The sequence below is a fragment of the Thermobia domestica genome, chromosome 14, assembly GCF_964235325.1.
Source record: "Thermobia domestica chromosome 14, izTheDome1.hap1.1, whole genome shotgun sequence".
Lineage (NCBI taxonomy): Eukaryota > Metazoa > Arthropoda > Insecta > Zygentoma > Lepismatidae > Thermobia > Thermobia domestica.
Genome location: NC_137467.1, coordinates 132,729,929 through 132,752,959, shown reverse-complemented (window position 1 = coordinate 132,752,959; position 23,031 = coordinate 132,729,929). Strand labels below are relative to the sequence as shown.

At 35.4% G+C, this 23,031-nt stretch overlaps 1 protein-coding gene across 3 annotated transcripts in view; it reads right to left on the bottom strand.

Annotated features, from left to right (window-relative positions):
- The window catches only part of LOC145670323 (uncharacterized), a 152,146-nt gene extending 138,476 nt beyond the window's left edge, over window positions 1-13,670 (bottom strand). For 2 of the 3 annotated variants that reach the window (XM_081738839.1, XM_081738841.1), the window contains exon 1: window positions 13,182-13,670. The gene's annotated coding sequence lies outside the window, so the exon portion shown is untranslated. The remainder of the gene's footprint in view (window positions 1-13,181) is intronic. The other variant, XM_081738844.1, reaches the window with a different exon arrangement.
- Between the last annotated feature and the right edge of the window lie 9,361 nt (window positions 13,671-23,031).

Genomic DNA, 23,031 nt, shown 5'->3' with positions numbered 1-23,031 from the left:
TACCAACTATTTTCATATTAGGGGTCTAGTTGTACTGGACGTTTTATCTGATACAGGCACCATGTCTTGGCGGCCATTTTGAAAACGGTGACTTATATGAAAAATCTTTTGCTACAACACTGTTTAGTGTTTCAAGATTTATCTAACGACGTATCACTTGACCCATATTTCGGTTTAAAATTTCTAAGTTTGGCCCCCTTAAAAGGCAGCCCTGGGAGCACTGCGAGAACATTACTCGACGCGCCCCATGCCTTTCCTGTTTCACTTTCTGACTGTTCGTTTATCTCCAACTGTTTTCATATTAATGGTACTGGACGTGTTATCAGATACAGGCACCATGTCTTGGCGGCCATCTTGAATACGGTGACCGATATGAAAAATCTTTTGCCACAACGCTTTTTCCTTTTTAAAGATCAATGGAGCGAGGTATTACTCGCCCCATCTTTCCATTTAAAATTTTAAAGTTTGTCCCTGGTACCCCATGAAAGGCGGCCCCGGGAGGCGCCGCGACACCATTCAGTGTGCCCCATGGCATTTCCTATTTGAGTTTTTGTTCGGTTCATTTACGTTCAACCGTTTTTGAGATATCTCCGTGGAAAGAATAAAATGGGCCGTTTTTGAGATATATATATAGCCACGGACCAGTATATGATCAAGGGAGGGGCTAAACCATGGTTTGCCGCTTTATCCAGTGTAGATAAATTAGGATTGAAGCCCATTTTATCCAGTGCATACCTGAGCGTAAAGGGGGGCTATAGTCCCTATAGCCCTCCCCTAGAATCTGCGATATATATATATATATAATATATATATATATATAATATATATATATATATATATATATATATATATATATATATATATATATATATATATATATAAAAATGCTGAAATTTTGTACCAAGTTGGGAAATTCTTCTTGATACTCTGCAATATCACTAGATAAACAAGCAATGTTGCTAAAGCAAAATAAAGTTGTATTTTCTCAAATTGCGCAATGTAAAGTATTACATATTTCTAATTTAGTTAATAGCTCATGTATTATTTAGTGTAGCTTGGAAATCTCTAATAACGCAAATGGCATGGACGGTGCAATGCGCATCAACTGTACCTTAGCGTCAAATACTGTGATCATAGTATAATATATTTCGAATGAATGAAGGAACAAAGTTACGAGAAACGAAAAAATTTAAATGTTTCTAAAGACTACTTCGAAAACGCGCTGACATATCACGTCTTATCATGCAGATGCTTCCAAAAGACTTAAATGTTTATAAGGCCATTTACAATTGTTATTTCAAATCGTTTCAGAGATACCAAACACATTGGTAGTGATTGTTATAATGACGTATTTGTATTAAATTTTTATAATGATTATTGCTTTCCTTTGCTTTTATAACATTACAACAATAGTTTTTGGTGGTTTTAATTACAACAAGTCGCAGTTACATTATTTTAAGCAGTGTTGCCCACTTAAATAAATTGCTAAATATTATTCTAAATATGTGCAAATAACGTAGATAAACTGCAAAATATTTTAAAATTACTCGTAATTTGTTTCATGGTGCAAGAATGCTTTCAAGAGACGACGTTTTTCATAGTCTTTGGACTACTTATGATGTTAATGTTTAAGTCTTCGTTCCAGCAATACATGTAAATACAAATTGTAACGGATACATTTCCAGTAACAGTAGTTGTTCCCCCTAAGCCTTAGGCCTGGTGTACACTTTATATTAAGGCCGTGCTTAATTAAAAGTTCTAATTGCACTCTAATTACATTTCACTTGCTTTAGTTTGACCACCGACCACCTCAAACTCAATGCATACCATATATCTATATGCAATTATTCAAGGACTTACAGTTAGTAATACGTACACCGTGTTCACTTTTGTTTTGTTTTGTTTTAGTTTAACGTCCCACAGTTATGCTAGGGCGGCTAAAGGAGACGTAGAGCTAATGATTATAGTGGAATCCGAACCACTTCAATCGTTTAACTTTACCCCTACCAGAAATCGAACTCGGGACCACGCGAACCGAAATCAAGAGTGCTAGCCGCTAGACCAAATGGGGGTCCTCACATTGTATTGATTTAAATCAGTGTTGCCAGATCTGAAGATTAAAAAGTAGCCTGTCTGTACTCCGAAAGTACCGAATTCGAACTATTTGTAGCCCAAATATATAGAAATGAATACTGATGGTGCTAATGAAATAATTTAATATGAGCTGGAAAGTGTGCTGGACGTATTGCAAAAAGAAATTATGATCGACGGACGAAAACATTTCTAGACTGGATCCCACGAGACAAAAACAGCCTAGGAAACCTCCGCATACAAGAAGGTGAGACGAAATCAAGAACCACGGAGGAGTAACCTGGAAAAGAATTGCCCAAGTTAGATAGTTGTGGTGAAGACTTGGAAAGACCTTCATCTAGCAATGGATTGATAATGGTTGATTATGATGATGGTGATGATTTTGTTATATCTGGACCTCGGAGGTAAACTAAACCAAGTCATAATTTCGTAATTTTACAGAAGCGAAAAACCGGTTCCTTGACTAAGACTAAATATATAACTTAAATATTTTTGACTATTCAATCCATCATGTTGCAGCAAAACTACGAAAATTAATACAAAAAAAAAAATAGAAAGTTAAGAATCACTTGTTTTGGCGAGTGAGAAAAAATAGATACAGATAGCTCGAATTACCTATATACTTATGTAATATGTATGTCCATGTTTCGCAAGTAATTTTTAATCAATATAAAATTTCAAAGTGATGAACGCAAGATTAGTTTTCTCGAATAAAGATTGCATGCACCATTGAGAGCTCAGGAATAAGATTAATCTATGTTACGGCACTGGATATGTGCTTACGTAATGCATTACGACCTTATGAACTTGTATAAGAAACAGAATGCACTTAAAATGAGACGCGAACTATGCGAAACATCGGACTTTGAATCTAACTTGTTTTGTGATCCAACTAGAGACCTCACATAGCAAAGATGAGTGTAGTAGCTCCCACCACAAAGTTTAGGACGTTCGTGTTATAAAGTGTCAATTAAACACAGAGATGTGAAACGGTAATATAGCATTTCATCAATTTCAAACAAAATACGTATAGACTATTGTAGTAATAATTTACCCTATTTGTTAAGATAATGAACGTTATATTTTGTTTTTAAAATGACAGTCAAAGCAGAATGTATTGAATAATAAATGAGAAATTGTAAAGTTTCAATTTCGGTACGATTAAATACATTCGTGCTGCTATGTGTTGCGTTATCCGTTAGGTTGTACTGAACAATTCTGATTCAAAGGAAGGAAATAAACTACTGTATAGTAATGGAGTTAATTTAATAGAGTTTAATTGTATACGCAGTTCTGAAGCTATATGAGACAAAGTCTATCGCTGAAAGTGAAATATGGGTTCTATTAGGGTTTTAGCGTGATATACCCACTGATCATTGAACCTGGAATACGCGCATGGAAAGCATTAGCACTAGCAAGTTAGCTACAAAGAGGTACACCATACCATAATTCTAAGTCAAAATGAAAGGAAAAAATAAGCGGAAACGACAGACTGTACGAGAATAATACTTTCACTATTTTAATTTCACATTATTTATTTCGAGACTTTCGAGACTTTCGAGACGAGACCGAGATTTGGTACTCGAGACCGAGACCGAGATCGAGACAAGCATCTGTTGACCGAGACGAGACCGAGACCGAGACGGTGATTTTTTACTCGAGACGAGACCGAGACCGAGACCGTTATTTATCAACCGAGACGAGACCGAGACTGTACAAAGTCTCGTCTCGTCTCGTCTCGATACCATCCCTACAAATAATATTACAAGATCATGATATAAGACATAAGAAGTATAGTGGTTGGAGTCATATCAAGGAGAAATCCCTGGTTCTCTCGTGTTTTTAAATGTTACGTAGTCCTCCTTTCACGACAATGTCATGCAAAAGTTTATCAGCACAGTGCATACTCACAAACTCAGGCCTCCCTTCACAACTGTCAGTCCTGGTTGGTTCATCCTGGATGCAGATTGAATATACCAAACTACACTATTAGCAGGTGCAGGTCGAATGATCCATATTGTTTTAAAACGCCAGGTTTTATATTATCACAAAAACTATTTTGGATTTAGGAAAGCACTGTTTATGCTGGTTTCTTTTTATTATATGGAAAATATGATTTTTCAATTTCTTTCAAAATAATCACCTTGAAAGTTTTTATCTAATATAGTTTGATACCATCACCTTGAAAGTTTTTATCTAATATATTTTGATGCCACTGGAAAATCCGTTTGCGTACTAGTTGTTTTGTAACAATGTCATAGGACATGTTGTTTTTTTCTTTTCCGTGGTTGGATCATATTGTTAATCTTGTTCTTTAATAGAACTTTCACAAAGGAGACATCACAAAGTATATGCGTGTATAATAATTTTAAACTTTTCATTGTTTAATGTTTTTGGGAATATAATAATACGCTTTTCTGAAGTTAGTGTTTGTAACCACTGCTTGAAAATGCCCTTGCGTTAATAATTATATCGCTATTTCTGAGAATATTATTTAAAAATTTTGATTTGAATCATTACCCTACTCTATTCTTTTAATGGGATTTCGCATATGAAACAGAATAAACTCTTTCTCGTGAAATAATATTTTCCGCAACGGAACGATCCACGATTTGGAGCAAAATAAGATAATAAAAATTTAATTTGTGGAATATTCATCTCGTACTGAATTTTTATACTTTTGTGTTTTGGATATTTCTGGTGAAATCGAGTTTATTCAGATGCTAGCACTGATTCAGGACAAGAAGAATTTGAAAAGGGGTAAACGGAAGTCCAAAGAAAAGAAAGATGCTCCAAAGTTTGTTCTCAAAGATGTCACTACTTCTTTACGTATACAGTCACTTCGAACTTGTGGTCGACGAGGATGAGAATTTCTTTGCATCGTCGACACCGGCGAACCTCAAATACACGAAGCATCCTGGATCCCGGAAAATGAGGTCGATGTTGGTTAGGTCCTGTTTCACCTGCATTTTGCGGCAGTATTTTCTCCTTTCAATCACCGGTGACCTAAAAAGGATGGGTGTGATCTCTTTGGGAAAACAACAGTATGCAATTTCGGAGAATTAAAACTGGTTAATTAAACAACCTTATGGGATTAAAATATTATTACGGTACTGCCATTTTCTAATATTTTCATTTGTTGGCGAAAAACATCACAAATATATTCAGAATACAAGCATTTTGTAGTAAAAGGTTCTACCATTAAAAATAGTTTTTCGTTGTAATAACCCGCAAAACTAAACAAAATTATTGAAAAAAACAGAAATTAGTAAGTTACGTAACAAAAGGTTGAGGGGTTCCGCCTTGCGTTACGAAGTGTGACAAGGGGGGAGGGAGGGGGTCAAAACTAGCGTTACGTAATATGTGGACGGCCCCTAACACACTGTTCACAGCCTGCCAGCAGCTCGGGTTTAGCGTAGGGAGGGCCACAATCTTCCGGTTTCGACGGAACCGGTTCTTGGAAATCCGATTGTCAGAACCGGTTCTAGATCTGTATTCGAAAACCTGGTTCTGGAACCGGATCCGAAAAACTGGTTCCAGCCTTGAGTCCGAAAACCGGTTCCGAAACCGGATCTTCTAGAACCGGATCCGTTCAGAACTGAATACCGGTTCCACCAGGAACCGATTCTGGCCATCCCTAGAAAAAATCCTTAGGAGAGAGAAAATTCGAAGAAATGATTAGGTATTTTACTGTCTAAATAATTCGATATCGTCTGATCAGAGGAGTGGAAACGACGTCAGAATTGGAATAGCGCAAGCAAAGTCGTGCAAGCTCGCGAGCCCTGCTCTGTATCTCAATTAGATCTAACGTGAACGCAAGTTCATGTAATCATGAGTGGAAAGCGAACCAGAGTTCAAGTCAGTGCGGACGCCAACTTCAATGAGACTAGTGAGTGCGAGATTCATTGAGAATAGCAAGCTCGAGTCTTTAGTGAGCGCAAGTCTCATGAAGTGAATAAGCGTGAGAGCCTGAGCCTTATTATAAATAAAGAGCTCGAATTCATGCGAGTGCGAATCTGAGCTAGCGTGAGTGTCGTGAGGAAGTATGCGCAAGCTTCACTAAGGATGGCTACTGAGCCTGAGGTAGCATGAACCTCACTCAGATTAGAATGCACGAGTCCGTTAACATGGTTTGCGAGCTCAAGTGAATCCAGAATTGCAAATAGGATATCTCCGCAGAGAGTTATTCTACCGTAAGATTGGACTTCAATGAAGAACATACTGACACCGGTAAGAATAAGATTCATTAGGAAAATGTAAAGACTCGGCTTTCACCAATGGACCCCGATGGCTCAGTGGTAGAACGTTTACCTGTGGTGCATGGGGTCCTTAGTTCGATCTCAGCTTGCGCAAAGTGACCTTTGTTGTGGACAAACACACCGTGTGCGTGGGTTTTCTCAGAATTCTTCCGTTTCCTCCCACTATCTTAATTCCACAATTTCATCAATTTCTCATAATCACTGTCTTCTTTAGCCTAGCGGGCATAATCGTCCAACGTAAAACTTATATTTTATTTCATTTTCGACTTTCCCCAATAGACGGCACCACGTGTACTCCTTATCTTTCCCATGTATATTCTAGGAAGCTGCAATACTCATTATAAGCCAATTGAATTCATGACATGAATACCTAAACTTTGTTCAAAGAGAAGCTAAACAAATAACGACCCAAGCACTTGATTTCTGCTATTTTAATGCAACTTGGCAAGAAGTGGATAACGCCAACCAATCAGAATTGTGTTTCTCGTTTCTACTTCCGGGAGCATTACTCTTCTGAACGAGTCCTAACAAATATCACTGATATGAATATAATGAAATAATCAGATAAAAAGAAACAAATATATTTTTTCAAAAATCACAGATTATAATCTGATTGCCTATGGAACTTGTTTGGGGACAAAGTGTGAATCAAAATTTGAATCAATAATCAATATTTCTAGGTATTGAGTGGAACGTACTCTATACAGATCACAAATATGGATACTATTGAAATTAGGAAGAAAATTACAGACAGTTGATGTAAGCGGTGGAGTAGAATGCTGCGCTTATTATGAACAGAAACGAAAGCTAACAGATATATTTTTTAAAAGGTCAATAAAAGGAATGGAAGTTTTCACAATAGAAATAAATAATAATATCGATTTATTTTGCCATTCAAAAGGGACGAAAACGTTAAAGTTAGAATTTGATCATGCAAGAAAAAGAACTGCGATTATGGAAGCAGGTAGAGCAATTAATGCACACTGAAAATCAAAATTTAATTCTTCCATTCAACCTTTGGTTCAGGGAAAAGAAAAATATTTTCAGCAAATCTGTTCCCAGACTACTGTATAATGCTCTGTAAAATATAGTATTTTTTTTTCATAAAAATATTATGGCTGCAAAGTGATTGAAATTGTATTCAATGATCACGTTACTTACAGTGACACCGCTCTAGAAAGTAAGGGGGAGGGTACTCCTCTGGCGGCATCGTCCGGCCCTCAAATGTATTGTGTTGTAATGTAGCTCAAGTAATATAAAACTATTATTTCCTATTTAAAAAAAAAAACTACTTCCAAAATATTTCTATTCCTCCCAAGAAATTAAAGCTGATGTCGTCACTCGCGATAGCAACACAAACAATAGGTCCAACAGTAGCAAACAGTAGGTTACGCAACTACCAACGTTGGGCCTACGTTATCATGCCACATTACCGAGCATTTACCAACGTTGGACTTACGTTATTATGCCGCATTGCCAATGATGAGTATTTGCCAACGTTTGTCCTACGTTATCATGCCGAATTGCTGAGCATTTATCAACATTGGTTCTACGTCATTATGTCGTATTACTGAGCATTTGCCAACGTTTGTCCTACATTAACATACTGCATTGCCGAACATTAGTCATCGTTGGTCCTACGTTATTATGCCGCATTGCTAAACATTTGCCATCGTAATAACTACGAAAGAAGTGAAATTGCGATTAGCGTGGCAACGCCAAAACTGTTGGATAAATGACGCCGAATTGTTAGTCAAAATACACTTTACACTACGTTGAACCAACGTATTTTTAACGTTATTTTTACTATTATGAAACTTTCCACCAAGTCAAGTCTATTAAGATATAAAAGCTCTAGTAAGTATGCTGCGAGGGCATCACAGCATAATAACCCCTTTGAAACTATTCTATCTTAGCAGTATTTCTCTTTACAAAGGTTTGTCTAATTTATAGAAAATGGAAGAAAATTACCTTGTGTATGCATACTGTAAATTGTAGTCTATTGCAAGAACTAATCTCAAAAATGAGTTTTAATCCATAATACTAAACATAGATGCTGTATCCCACTGTACCTGCAGGTTTAGTATTCAGAACTTCGCAGTTTCTCACTAACAGCACACAAGTGTGTATTCATTTATTCTTCCAAAAATATTGTCTTATTCTGACTGATAATTTCTTCTTCAGGAATGCCTACAAAGACAGGTCATGGCGCAAAGTCCGTCATTTAAATTTTAGGGAGCAGAGTCGAAAAAAAATCGCTGATACATTTAAATCAAAGACTTTTAAAAAAAAATTAAAAATCAGTAATTTATAGACATAAAATATGTTTTAACAAAGGTTATTACCAAGGGGGATATTGAAGGTTAAAAAGTAATATGCTACTTTTTGAAAGGAATATGTAAGTAGAATTTCAAATGTGCCTCATTTATAATCTGCCATCCCTATAGAGACACATCTGTACATTATCACTGTCAAAAAATAACAATAAACCCTTGTGAAATTATGTAATGCTATATTACATTGAAGTGCAATTATCGTATTTCTGAATTGATTACTAGCTGTTTAGTGGAGACGCGGTAGTAAGATTATTGTATTTAATCTAACATTAAATAATTATCATAATGATCACAATAAATATTTAATTTTACGTATTAGAGCTTTTGGTTTTAAACGTAAACTGTAATAAAACACATTAAGTCTATAACCCTAGGAATATTTGAAACGAAATTTTCTTTTTAATCAAACAGTAGCAAACAGGCTTTAATTTCACGTATTAGAGCTTTTAATTTTTAAATGTAAGCCGTAATAAAACATTACGTCTATAAGCCTAGAAATATTCAAAAACTTGAAAGAAATTTTTGTTTTTAATCAAACAGTAGCAAACAGGCTTTCTTCCTGAAAATGTCATGAAAAGGGGATCAAAATGGAGGTGAGCTATATTGGAGTACTATTTTGGGAAGAATATTGAACATTGACAAGTGCAGTCTTCAACATGGTTAGCCGAAGGAAGTACATAAACGATCGTTCCTGTCGGTATTGTGTGCTAATGGATGTCCTCTGCACATGAGTGACATTTAATCGCAATTTAATTTATCTTGTCTATAGAAGGGAGTGCTGGTTGGCTAACTACGGAGGAAAATTCCGAAGAAACAATGACAAAAAACGAGCAATTTCTTAAAACTGCTGCATTATGGAGGATTCCACTTTTAAACACTTTAAATATACAATTTTTAACTATAAGATTCTATTTCAGTAGTAACAAATTTCGTCATAACGAATCAATAATACTTGTAGTTTTAAAATATACTAAGTGTAAGACAAAATTGTAAAATTTAGCTTTATTTTACTACAAGTTTGTAAATTATGAAGCAGGAGAATTAACAAGTATGAAGGAATGACTTACCTTTAAACTTTTCCAAAGAAAGAAAAAGAAAACAGAAATACGCACATTAACAATTCGTCACGGCTCGTTGAAATTTGGGTAAATGATCAAATAAAGTAGAAAATGATCCCGCATGTGCGCAGTATACAGTGACTCGCCTACTATGTTCTGAAATCACACATTCAACTGTTGACTTGAGCCATATGACGAAATGTTGCCAGACCTTGTTCGTGAAAGTTACTTTTACAGGTTTTCAAAGCTCTTTGGTCACTTGCAAAGGAGTTAAAATCTTAACTATTTCATTATCTAATTATAATAATAAAATGTGTTCGAATTATTGCTAATAGATTACATGTGATAGTAATAATTACTTTATATATAAAAGTGTAATATTTTAAAAATGAAATGAAATCTTTGAGTTTTACGTCCCGCGGTTATGCCGGTTAGGCTAAAGGAGACGGTGATTATGAGAAATGGATGAAATGGTGGAATGAAGAAAGTGGGAGGAAACGGGAGAACCCCGAGAAAACCCACGCACACGGTGTTTGTCCACCACAAAGTTCACTTGGCGGGGGCTGGGATCGAACTGTAATATTTTAAAATTATATGACAGTGTCAAATTAGTATTATATCTCAATCATATTTTTATCTTTTCCCTTAAAATCATTTCAATATGAAATGTTACAATGCACATACAGTTATATATATATATATATATATATATATATATATATATATATATATATATATATATATATATATATATATATATATATATATATATATATATATATATATATATATATATATCCTTTATTAGGATAATATACGAACCGGCCGGAACGACAGGAGAGGCTACTGAAACTGGACATACGATTATCATATTCATATCGATAATTTATCAAGTTGTTTTCTGAATATAAAACACCGGTACAATCGTATTTAGTCCTTATTGTAAAGAAGAATTTTAGAAATGATGAAAAAAATGGATCAAAAGGTTGTGATCTTAGCCAAGAATTTTCGGGATGATGCAAAAAAATGCATCAAAAGATTGCGATCTTAACCAATAATTAATTTTTGGATCAGGGGTCTCAAAATTTTAGAACGCTTCCTAAATTGAGTTTTCGTATTTTCTACGGAATAAGCACATTATACTGAGTTAAGTGATAGTTTAGGTTTGGCTACTTTACAGTACATGTAGTTCTCCAGATATAAGATCTACAAGAAAATTTTTGATTGAAATATAATGGCTCTTTTGATCCAAAATTGGATCAGGGGCCACAAAATTTTTGAATGGCCCCTAAATCGAGTTTTCGTATTTTCTATAGAATAGGCATATCATACTGAGTTAAGTGATAGTTTGGATTTGACTAAGCTATGTGTAGTTCTCCAGATATAAGGCGTAAAAGAAAATTTTTGATTGAAATATATTGGATCTTTTGATCCAAAAAGAAGAAAGGACAAGAACGAAAGAAAAAGAAAACAATATGCATATACTTTTTGCAGCAAAGGTCTATATTACATTTATCACAAATATCACCACCTCATGATAGTGGCTTATTCCTCTTCGTTATCAAGTGGCTATCCCTCATATTTTGTGGATTTGTACGATTCTTGATTTGATCCCGATGGAGACACTAAAGTGCCAGAATGTAATTACATCTTATGTCGATACAGAAAGATATATATATAATTTTGTATATCTGCTTTTCTTAAAAAAAAAAAAAAAAAAAAAAAAAAAAGATATTGCATCGCTGTGAACTGTATAAAATAAAAAAAAATGATTAGCAAAAGAAAAATTGGAAAGCAAAAATTCAATGCATATGTGATCATAATTCATTACCGAAGTGAGCTACTTCTGTAAAAAAGAAACTCAATGTGTTATTGTTTTTTCCTCATGGCAGAATGAATTTCTTTCCAACTTACACATAGTTAAAAGTTCGCTGATAAATGTACCCCACAAAAACAAGATGTTTCATTTTATGTTCTCAATAATATAATAAATGTATAGAAATATATTTACCCTATGATAACACAAACCAATCTTCTTCCTTTTCCACCTAATCTTCCATATTTCAATTTTTAGTAAGGAGACCAGCTAGCTGTTGCATAGCATGGCCCCAGAAACATTCTTTTTTATTACGTTACGTCACCTTGTTTCTCATTGAAATGGCAAAACAAAAGTATTGTTCGGTTTAGGAGATTTTAAAAAATGATAAACTGTATTCACGTAGTATTTGACTACAATATGAGTTGAAAAATAAACATTTGTGTGAAATTAAATTATTGTGTTTTTGATAATAATAATAATAATAATAATAATAATAATAATAATAATAATAATAATAATAATAATAATAATAATAATAATAATAATAATAACGTTGTTAGTTTTTCATTACTTTGCTTTTCTTTTTCATATTTGTGTATGATAAACTGAAACTTTATTTTTGTTATTTCATGAAAAATGAAATTAAATTTTTGAGTTTTACGTCCCACGATTATGCCGGCTAGGCTAAAGGAGACGGTGAAGATGAGAAATTAATGAAATGGTGGAATGAAGAAAGTGTGAGGAAACGGGAGAACCCAGAGGAAACCCACGCACATGGTTTTTATCCACCACAAAGTTCACTTGACGGGAGCAGGGTTTGAACCCGGGATTCCATGCACCAGAGGTGAACGCTCTACACTGAGCCACCTCGACTCTTTGTTATTTCATGTCTACGTAAAAGTTTATTATTATTATTATTATTATTATTATTATTATTATTATTATTATTATTATTATTATTATTATTATTATTATTATTATTATTCGAAACTGAAATTGTTATACGAAAGTTATACATTGCTATACAAAATTAAATTTGTCCAGCAGCTTGCTCGGAAAAATAGTCTAAAAAAAAAAATGGTCTCATATACCTTATTAATTATTAGATTAAGACATTCGGGGGAAGGACCCCGTTCAGCATTCTCTTGTCAGTGTTAATGGTAATTTATTTATTACAGAGTTATTCTGTTCTAATTCTAGTAGATTTAAGTTTTAAATAAATTATTTTTATTGTTTATTAATGTTTACCATAGTTCCAGACACAAAGTCTAAATATTATCTTATTTAAAAATTGAACAAGCAAAAAGAATTTTGGAACGAATGTTAGGCTGGGACTATATACTGTAGTTTAAAATTATCCCATATTTGCTGGGAGGAAAAATCGAAGAAAGAAATCGACACGGCCGTTCGGAGAGTCGAATCCATGACCTCCCGATTGCGAAATGAACAAGCTGAGCGTTTAGTTACATCAGCCCGATATGTTATATACGTCATAATTATTTCATAAAATAGATTATTTACTAATTATTTCTGCTCACAAATAGTCAATGTAAGTATTATCAGAAATAGGCTAATATTTAAAACGTTTCTTGGATATACGTATATTTAAAAGTCTTACCTGTACGACTGCCTATTGTGTTATGATGATTTTTGCACTTGGTTTTAAAATCCCGTTAGAATAGAAGTCATCGGCACCTCCTATTCAAGGACAGCAAAGCGGCAAGTCCAAACATGCTTCTCTCGAATGACTTCGAATTGGAACAAATGTGATCAACACAATACACAATATACACAGCACTTACCACTAAAACACACACATTAAAATAATAATAATAATAGCGCTAATCAACGTTGCACTCTGGAACCGCGCTGCACTATTTGATTTGTACTGAATAAGATTACGAATTGGCGCCGCGGGAGATGTCATCCGCGTATTGTACTCTGAGCGGTGAAACTATCGCTCCGTGTGGCTCGATATGATTATCAATCAGTAACTAACTGCATTATCTTCTTGTAAGGCAGCGAGCGACTGGCGATAACTTTCTTTTGAACGGACGAGTCGTCGAAGCAAAAGCAACAAACGGATTTACGGAGGGGGGGGGAATTGTTGCTTCCCCTCCCAACACGGCAGAAGCATATCTTACTTATTTTCTCTCTTCTGCTCTCTTGTTTTCTCCACTAGGTTGTTCCGCCCCGCAAATTTCCATTTCGCTTACCTGTTAACTTGGTTTTAGCTTATATTTTTCTCCCATTTAGTGGGTGGTGAACTTGGTGGAGTGGGAGTGGCGATCAAACTACTGCAACCTGCCCAGTTTTTCTCCCTCAATAATTCTGACGTCATATCCTGACTAAGAATGTCCATGATCGACCGATCCTTCATTTAAAAAAAAAAAAAAAAAAATCTTGTAATCATAGGCAGGTAAATAAATTACCTGTTACCCTGCTCAAGAATAGCTGATTATCAAAATTAGAATTATCTGCCAGCACGCGTGTCACGCAATGCAAATTTCAAGTATTTTTCTGCTTGATATCATTTGTTACGGATTTACTGGGTGACTTTTATTCGCATTATCTTCCTTACAACCAGTGGCGGATCTAGCCAGCAACTGGGTGGGCCTAGCCCCCTTCGTTTTTTGAGTGACAAAAATAGCTTAAACTATTATTTATATGTTTTTGAAGGTTTATAGTAAACCCATTATATACCTATCATAGTCTGGATTCTGCCTCCCCTCCCCCAGTTTTTACCTACTAGATCCGTCACTGCTTACAACGTCGTTTACTAATTTATCTGTTTGCTGCTATTGGTTGTTCAGTGGCACTGTATCAAATGCTGAGAATTTACGTACTATGGTTCCCGAAAGCAATTGGCCAAGTGGAAGGAAGGAAGGTTTTAAAAACGGTAAGCGAGGATATGGGTTCGATCCCAGGTAGAGTAGCCATCCGTCCGGCTTTTGCCGGATATATTCTTCTTTTAATCACTTTTCATTATGCCCAACAGGCATTTAAATTACTACTTTGGAGTTGACCGACATTTGTTCTGCATTTTATTTTCAAAAAGTTAAAAGAAACGATGAAATTACTTAACAGAAAATTTTTAAGTTTAACGTCCCACGATTATACCCTTTAGGCTCAGGGAGACGATGATTAAACCAAATGAATGATAATTAATAGAAGAACTGGTGAAATGAGAAAGTGGAAGGAAACAGAAGTACCCCGATAAAGCCCACGAATATGATGTCGTCCACGACAAACTTACTTTGCATGGGATCGAACCAGCGACCCCATACACCAGAGGTAAGCGCTATAGCACTAAGTCACCGTCCCCCCCCCCATTTCTTAAACAGTTTGCGTCACATGAATAATAGAGTAAATACATATATTCTTCGCTCTAAAATGCATGTTTTTCACAATACTTTTTTTTTCTATAAAGAAAAATTAATTGTTCCACAGTGAATTAGTTTCGGCATTGAATAGTGCAGCGTTTCTCAACCGTTTTTCGTTTGGGACACACCAAGGTACGTTTCAAACTTTCACGACACCATTGCATGTAATTTTTTCCTAGATGCAAAAAAGCGAACACATACAAATGCATGCAACGCATTTTTAAAAAAAAATATGGAACGAATATAAGAAGAGATAAAACTATTGTGCTGCCAAAATGTCTTGAGCCGTGGCAAAAATGCGAACTAAAGCTCACACCCACGCGTTGAGCCAATAAGGGTTCCGCTGTTACTAAGCGAGAGAAAGCGAGTGGAATTCCTTCAGCCGATAGCAGCGCTTGCAACGGAAGACTAAGGATCAAGTTAATGTGGTATGTCTTTTTAGTGAGATATTTGTCCCTGATGATTTTTGCAAAGCATATCTGTGCATGGACGAACTCTTGACAGACATACTATCGTGTCCAGTGTTTCTCTCCAAAGAAAAATGAACAGTTTTAAAAAAGCATGCTTTCCAGGTTTAAACTTCGAAGACACTTGTGATATCAAGTCGATTGGCGATAAATTTTTAGTTTCTTCTAAAGATAATTTCTTTGTATAAGATATTAAAAGATTTTAAAAATCTCGCGATACACCAATGTGTCGCGATACAGCGGTTGAGAAACGGTGGAATAATGGCAAAGGCAGCTTAGAGAATAAATTTACATCTTAAAATGAAAACAATCTCTGAAATTAATCTTGAGAAATTCTTTGGGAAGAGAATGTGGTAAATGTTCAGAAAAGATAGTACAGGGTGGTACAAAAGTAGGCATACAGTCCCGTACTGATCAGCTCACTGTATTTTACATAATTTCTTATTGTTATCAAACAGGTACACTTAGTTTCTTTATTATTTGTCCTTAACGTCTTTTTACTTATAAGTTAAGCCAGGAACAGTCGGAGCAAGTAAATCCATAAACTAGAATGTTATACTTGATCAATGAAGGAGTGTATATCTACTTTTGAGCCACCCTGTAGATTTATATGAAGTGTGAATTTTACAAATATTCGTTGCGAAAACATAATGTCATAAGTGAAGGCTGCGGAGGAATATTTTGTTCCTGTAACCAATGCAGCTTCAATATTACCAACACTATTATAAGGTAGGCTATTTTCATAATGAAGTCCAGCATTCTCTATAAGAATGACCTACCTTCGATATATACGATATATGGTTAATAATCGCAATCAAGGGTCATAAAAATTTAGTGGTGGACAAACACCTTGTGAACCACGAAATATTTCTCCGCTTTAATCAGTACTGCTACTACATACGAGTGTAGTTGTCAGTTAAAGTATCATTCTATGCAATTTCTCTCTTGAAGAATTTCGGATTATGGTTGCTGGTTTAAGTACAGTTTACTTTAAATAGAAGAAAATCTTATCCTGTTTAAATTACAGAAGTATAGAAAGAGTGTGGACCCATGAGAAAAAATGCATAGTTTTAGTGTTAGGGCTGTCCAAAATGATGGAAAACTTAAATTTCACACGCGCTATTTCGAATGCGAGAAACAATGGAGTAGCTGTCCATGCCAAACTATAAAATAAAGAAAGTCATAAATATCCAATCCAAAATTACATATGTTATTAACATGTAATGGGTGTGCAGAGAATTCATACAAGGTATAATTCCTGGACATGATTTCAAAGTAGGTCAAGGGCGGTGATTAGGGGGGCAAGAGGGAGCAGTTACCCCCTACTTTTTTGAAGTGACCACTTAATGTATATAGTTTCATTTGGAAATGTAAAATTTGTGTATGTATTACTGGTTCAAAGAAAAAAATGAAAAGAAATCTTTGTCCCACGGTTATGCCAAAGGAGACGGTGATGAAATGAATGAAATGGTGGAGTGAAGAAAGTAAGAGGAAACGGGAGAACCCCGAGGAAACCCATGCACACGGTGTTTGTTCACCACAAAGTTCACTTGGAGAGGGCTGGGATCGAACCTGTGACCCCAAGCACCAGAAGTGAATGCTCTACCACTGAGCCACCGCGGCCAAGAAAAAAATTGATGCCATATAATATTTGCCATTGCGTGAGTACGTATAGATTATTTATCTTCCCGTGGAGTTAAGAAAGTTACAGGAATTACGTTTTAATTGCAATTCAAAGTAATTAATATTACAATTGCGTATATCTTTAAATGTCGTAGCATAGTATTTACTGTCTTTCATTCTCTAGGAGATAAGTTGTTCATTAATCCCTAGTTTCATTATAACTTCTACGAAACAAGCCTTTTTATTCATCACTATGATTAATATTTTCCTTTCTATTTATTTGATTTGCAAATTTGTTATTAAATGATCTGACTACACAATTTTCCAGACAGATTTTTAAAATGTTCATGAGCAAGGAATCAAATCTTTTGTTACTTTTTCGTTATTTAAGAGTACAAAAGACTAGTACCTACTTGTGTTGCTCTTGTCAGTTTACTTAATAAAATATGAAATACGATATGCGGTATTTTAACTGAAAAAGATAGTATCCTATTAGTTATACAACCTTTCGTCAAACAAAGTGTTAAAAAACAACCAGGAAAACTAACATTGATATACAAATATTCAGATCATATCTTGCCCCCCCCCCCCCCCACACACACACTTTTAACGTCCAATCGCCGTCACTGTAGGTAAAGGTAAGCCTTGACAACAGTGGACACGGAATGCTTCGATGGAAAGAAGGAAGTATTAGAGACTGCTATATTCACGGTTTCTCGTGTTCCGAATAACGCGTACTGCGATGTATTTTGTCACGGTATATGTCACTTTTTTTACGAATAGGTGTGAATCAAAGCATCGTAGCACGTGTTATTCTGAACATGAGAGGCCGTGGTGCTTGCGGTCCCTAACACTTCTGACTTCCCGCCGAAGCTTTCTGTGTTCACTGCTGTCAAAGCTTACTTTTTGCCTACTTCGGAGCCATCTTAAGGTCAGAGTATATCCGTGAATTCTGTTCAGAATATGTCTGGGAATTACGCTCTGCAGGGAGTCCCCCTGCACACCCATTGAACGTTAACGAAAACAGCATTTTTGATTATGTATTAATGACTTTCATTACACTGGTATTGATCACTACTCCATGTTCCTAGAATTCTACTGAGTAATCACGAAGTTCCGTTACTCCCTATGTATTAAATAGATCTTAATGAATTGTTGTTTCTTATTGTTGGAGGTGCTGATATACATCTAAATCATAACTGAAGAGTCCACTTACACCGATCGTAATGAACAATTGGGCTCAGCAACGACCTCATACAAGAATATCAATGAGAGATATTCAGCATTATTTTACTGTAAGGTTTCAGAAACCTTCCCCTCCAAAACCAGCAATTTTTACGGTGGAAAAAAAACTCTACAACTTTTTTGTGTAAAAGGTAAGGCCCGACCAGGACGAGCACCAACACGACTGGAAACGTGTGTGGAGGCTGAACCTTCTGTCAAACGTTCACCGAAAAAGAAGTCCATTCGTAAGCATTCACAGGAATTTGCGTGTTCTATACTCGACATTAAAAAACATATGAAGAAAGATTTGCAGTTAAAGGCATTTAAACTTTCATTTGTAAACGAACTGAGTGATTATGACATGAAAAACGACAGCAGGCTTGTCGGCGAATGCTCGATGTCTTTACAACTCTTCCTTCAAGGGGTAAAGTGTTTTTTTCGGACTAGTGTGCAATATATCGCAGTGAAAAAGCCAGAAAAGTTTGTTTCTGAGTAAAGAAAATTTATGAAGAAGTTGAACACAACCCACCACATGTCATGAGTTGGTCGTAATGTCTGTAACCCACTTGGTATGTTATATATATATATATATATATATATATATATATATATATATATATATATATATGTGTGTGTGTGTGTGTGTGTGTGTGTCTGTGTATGGTGCTGTGAATCACATTGCGTATCTTACTATGTTACGTGATTGGTTTATTCTATATCTGCAATATCCGGGACTGCTCGGTCGTGTATGGTTCCAGCAGGATGGAGCACCAACCCATTATCCTGTTGCCCTTAGGGAATATCTCAATGAGGTATGTCCTGATAAATAAACTGGATGTGGTTCTGTCCATTAGCCTGCACCTTTGGAGTGGCCACCCAGTCCTGATCTATCATCTTGCGACAATGCATTATGGGGGTTTATAAAACAAAAGGTTGCTGCTACACGTTACGAGACAGTTGACGAACTTAAGGATGCTGTTCAACGTGCATTTACTGTCATCACGCTAGCAATGTTTAGGAGAATTTCACATCATACATGGAGGAGAATCAATCATATTCTGTTATGAAAACGATGCTGTACACACAGATACTATGGAATAAATAGTAAAGAATAATCACCCTACCTCTGTCATGATCTCATATTAATACAATGCGACCATCTACGTAGGTATGAATAAGTGGACACACAATAAGGGATAACGGGACTTTGTGATCACTCTATAAGTAGCGCGTGTTGAAATTTACGATTTTAGACAGCCCTAGCTCTCAAAGTATGCACTCTTTCGCACAGGGTAGGGGTCCGTATAAATAGGGTAGGGAGAACTTGATTGCTGTGGGTGACCATGGTGGCGGCTATTTTGGTATCCGTCATATTGGATTGAGTTAATTTTTTAATGGAAAGGTATATTTTTAGCACTTAATTTTAGGCTATAATATTACTAAAAACACGAATATGAAGTCAGTGTTTAGATACCTTTAATCTGTGCAAAGTTATTGCTCTAAAAATGTGCTCGCCATACTCCCGTAAACACATCCCTAAGCGAGTCTCTCATGAACGGCGAACATTCAAGAGAGTTTCTGAAGCTGTAGCGTCACAAGCTTCAGTGATTACTTGACGAAGGTGACGTAAACCACGTGTTGGAACTGCATAAACCACGGCGTTCAGATGGCCCTACAAGTAAAATTCAAGGGAAGTAAGATCTGAGGACCTATCTGGTCACTCTGTTGGTCCTTGTCTGTCAATCCACCTACCAGGAAATTGTACATCAAGAAACTGCCTAACCATAGTCCTGTAATGATGTGGTGCGCCATCATGTTGAAAAAATTGTGGAAAAGGTCCATCCGGCGTAAGATATGATCGCGTAATAAGTGCAGCTATATGTCTATATTCAATGTCCCCTCAATGAAAAATGGACCTATGGTATTGGTATCCCACATTCGACACCACACCATAACTTTTTCCTCCCCCAACCACGTTTCCCGGGTTTAGAAATGTGGGTCCTACGAGGACCAATCACGCATGTTTCATCGGTTGTCCTGAGCGTTGGTATAAAAAAAGTGCTTCATCGCTATGTAAAATGTTTCCTCCGAAGTCAGGTTCCGTTCAAGTTGATCGACACACCATTCACAAAACTGCATCCTCCTATCAGGATCATACCCAGTGAGATGTTTCATTTTCATCTTGTATGGATGTCACTTCTGTTCGTGCATATTCTGACAATTGAAATTTTGCTAAGATCACATTGGCGGACAGTCATCGAATATATTTTTGGGGAGACTTCACGAATGCTAGCTGAACTGTCAATGTTTTTGCTTCATCCCTGCTATTTTTGGTGTTCCAGATCGATATCTATTGTGTATTGCATCCGTTTGATTCGTTCCTCATGGATAATAGATATTATTTCCTTAGTCACTTACAGCTACAACAAAAGAGATATATCAGTTATTACAATTTGCATACGTTAAAATAAGTCATCACTTATTTAGTGTAACATTGCATCAACAATTCTGTAGAAATTGACCATATCAATCTAAAAACTGACCATATCAGTGTTTCTTGTGTCATTCTACCCTAAAATAATGTTTCACACATATACCTTTCTGTTTAAAAAATGACTCAATCCAATATGGCTGATACCAAGATGGCCGCCCCCATGGTCACCCCCAGCAATCAGTTCCCCTCACCCACACAGTATTACTACATCGTCAAACCATTCTAATCTCTGCAAGCTTGTTAGGGGACTTTCGGGACACCCTATATATATATATGTATGTGTGTGTGTGTGTGTGTGTTTGTTTGTTTGTTTGTGTATACGAGACTTGCTTGAATTTCGCTGGCCATATAGGTCCAATTGTGACAATTTTTACAATGCATATATGTTTTAGGTATATGTGTGCAGCAAAACTCATTCCCAGAATATCCAATTTCGACTTTGACGTTACTCTTCCTTCAATGAAAGTAGCAAACTTTTTGATAATACTACGGTATTATTTCGAGTTAAATTAACACAACCTATTAATTTAAGTTATGGTCAATGGGGTGTTGCACTAACAAAAATTAATATTCCATGGAGCGTTATAATGTCGGTGAAAATGAAGAAATTATAATAACTACTGTTATCGATGATAAAGTTGACCGTCATCATGTTAAAATAACACTGGAATATTAATCATCTATTGAATCCATTCTACACATGATTCCAGAAAAGGTTCGTATGATACAATATTTACAAAATAAAAATCAAATTGGTATTAAAGATTCTTTAAAATTAGATCAATGTATGATTGGTATTACACCAGGATTACAACACATTTTTGGAATTATGACAACAGCCATTAATAAAGTCGTACAGTTGCTAACTGGTAGCGGTAAGAGACGGTCACGCAAAACGAAGGTTCCTGCAATTGTAAAGTTTGAACCACCAACAAAATGTAAACATATAAACAATATATTATTACTAATGACACTCCTAAATTGAAATAGTTCCGAACGTTGTGCCAATGAATTTGATTTCTTTTCTATACCAATGACACAAACAGCTATCGAAGCAATTACAAATGCTGAGTATTGTCCTATTTCTACATTAACTTCAGAAGGACCTATTGATTTTGTTATTCCTGAAGAAACAGGTGACTTTATTCATCCTGCATCCTACAAGAGTATAAACAAGATCTTATATTATACCCGCACAAGTAAAGTCTTACAACATTAATAATCTCTTCTTGAGTAATGTTCCTAAAGCCTGGTAATTGGTTTAATCTCCAACACAGAATTCAATGGGAAATCACATATTAATCCCATGAATTTCGAAAGTTTATCGTTAACAAACTCCAGTTACAAGTTGGATCAAAATCATTTCCTCCCAACATCCTCACCCCTGATTTTAATAATGATTTATACCTTCTAAGTTACTATACTTTGATTTCAGGTACTGGTATATATTATCAAAATTATTCACATAGTGTTACTCTTGATAAATATCCAAACGGTTATGCTGTATATGCTTTTATTCTGTCTTCAACAGGAACTTGAGATGATAATAATTGGGACATTGTACACGATTCCCCTGTAAATTTAAAAGTATCATTTTCAGAAACTTTAACTTAACCTGTTACATGCATTGTGTATACACAATTTAATTCCTTAGCACAAGTAGTCAAAAATGGAAATATTTATACTGAAAACATCTTCTAATTTATTCAGTTGAGTATGCAGAGGGTTGTTGTACACTTCTCTGCATTTTATGATAATGATGATGAGTTTATTGTAAAGGAGCTGAGCAGCGTAAATCCGGACGTTCCCTTACTGCAAAATTAGATTTTTAAACATCCATATCCTTTAAATAAATTATCTAAGCCGATCATAACTACAAAAAATATTTAAAGTAATAATGTATACGGCATATTGTTCAAATACTACAAGCATATACACTTACGGAATAACAAGAAAGTATTTTTTCAAGAAATTCTTCAAAGAATTTTTTTACAAATTTACTGTCCAACGTAAACTTCATTAAGTTTTCACGTTCACAAGTGTGTGCATAATAAACATCGATTCGTACAATATATGTAGTTGCAGTGTTCATGAAGCACTACTGTATAGTGAATTTGTGAAATTGTATGACTTTGTTTACATGTGAATAACTGATAATTACATACCTACTATCGTTAAAAGTAATCTTCATCATGTATAGCGATGAGTTGTTTAAAGTGTTACTAGCTGATAAAATGACTCTTGCAAGTGTTACTAGTATTTACCCTATTGACAGAC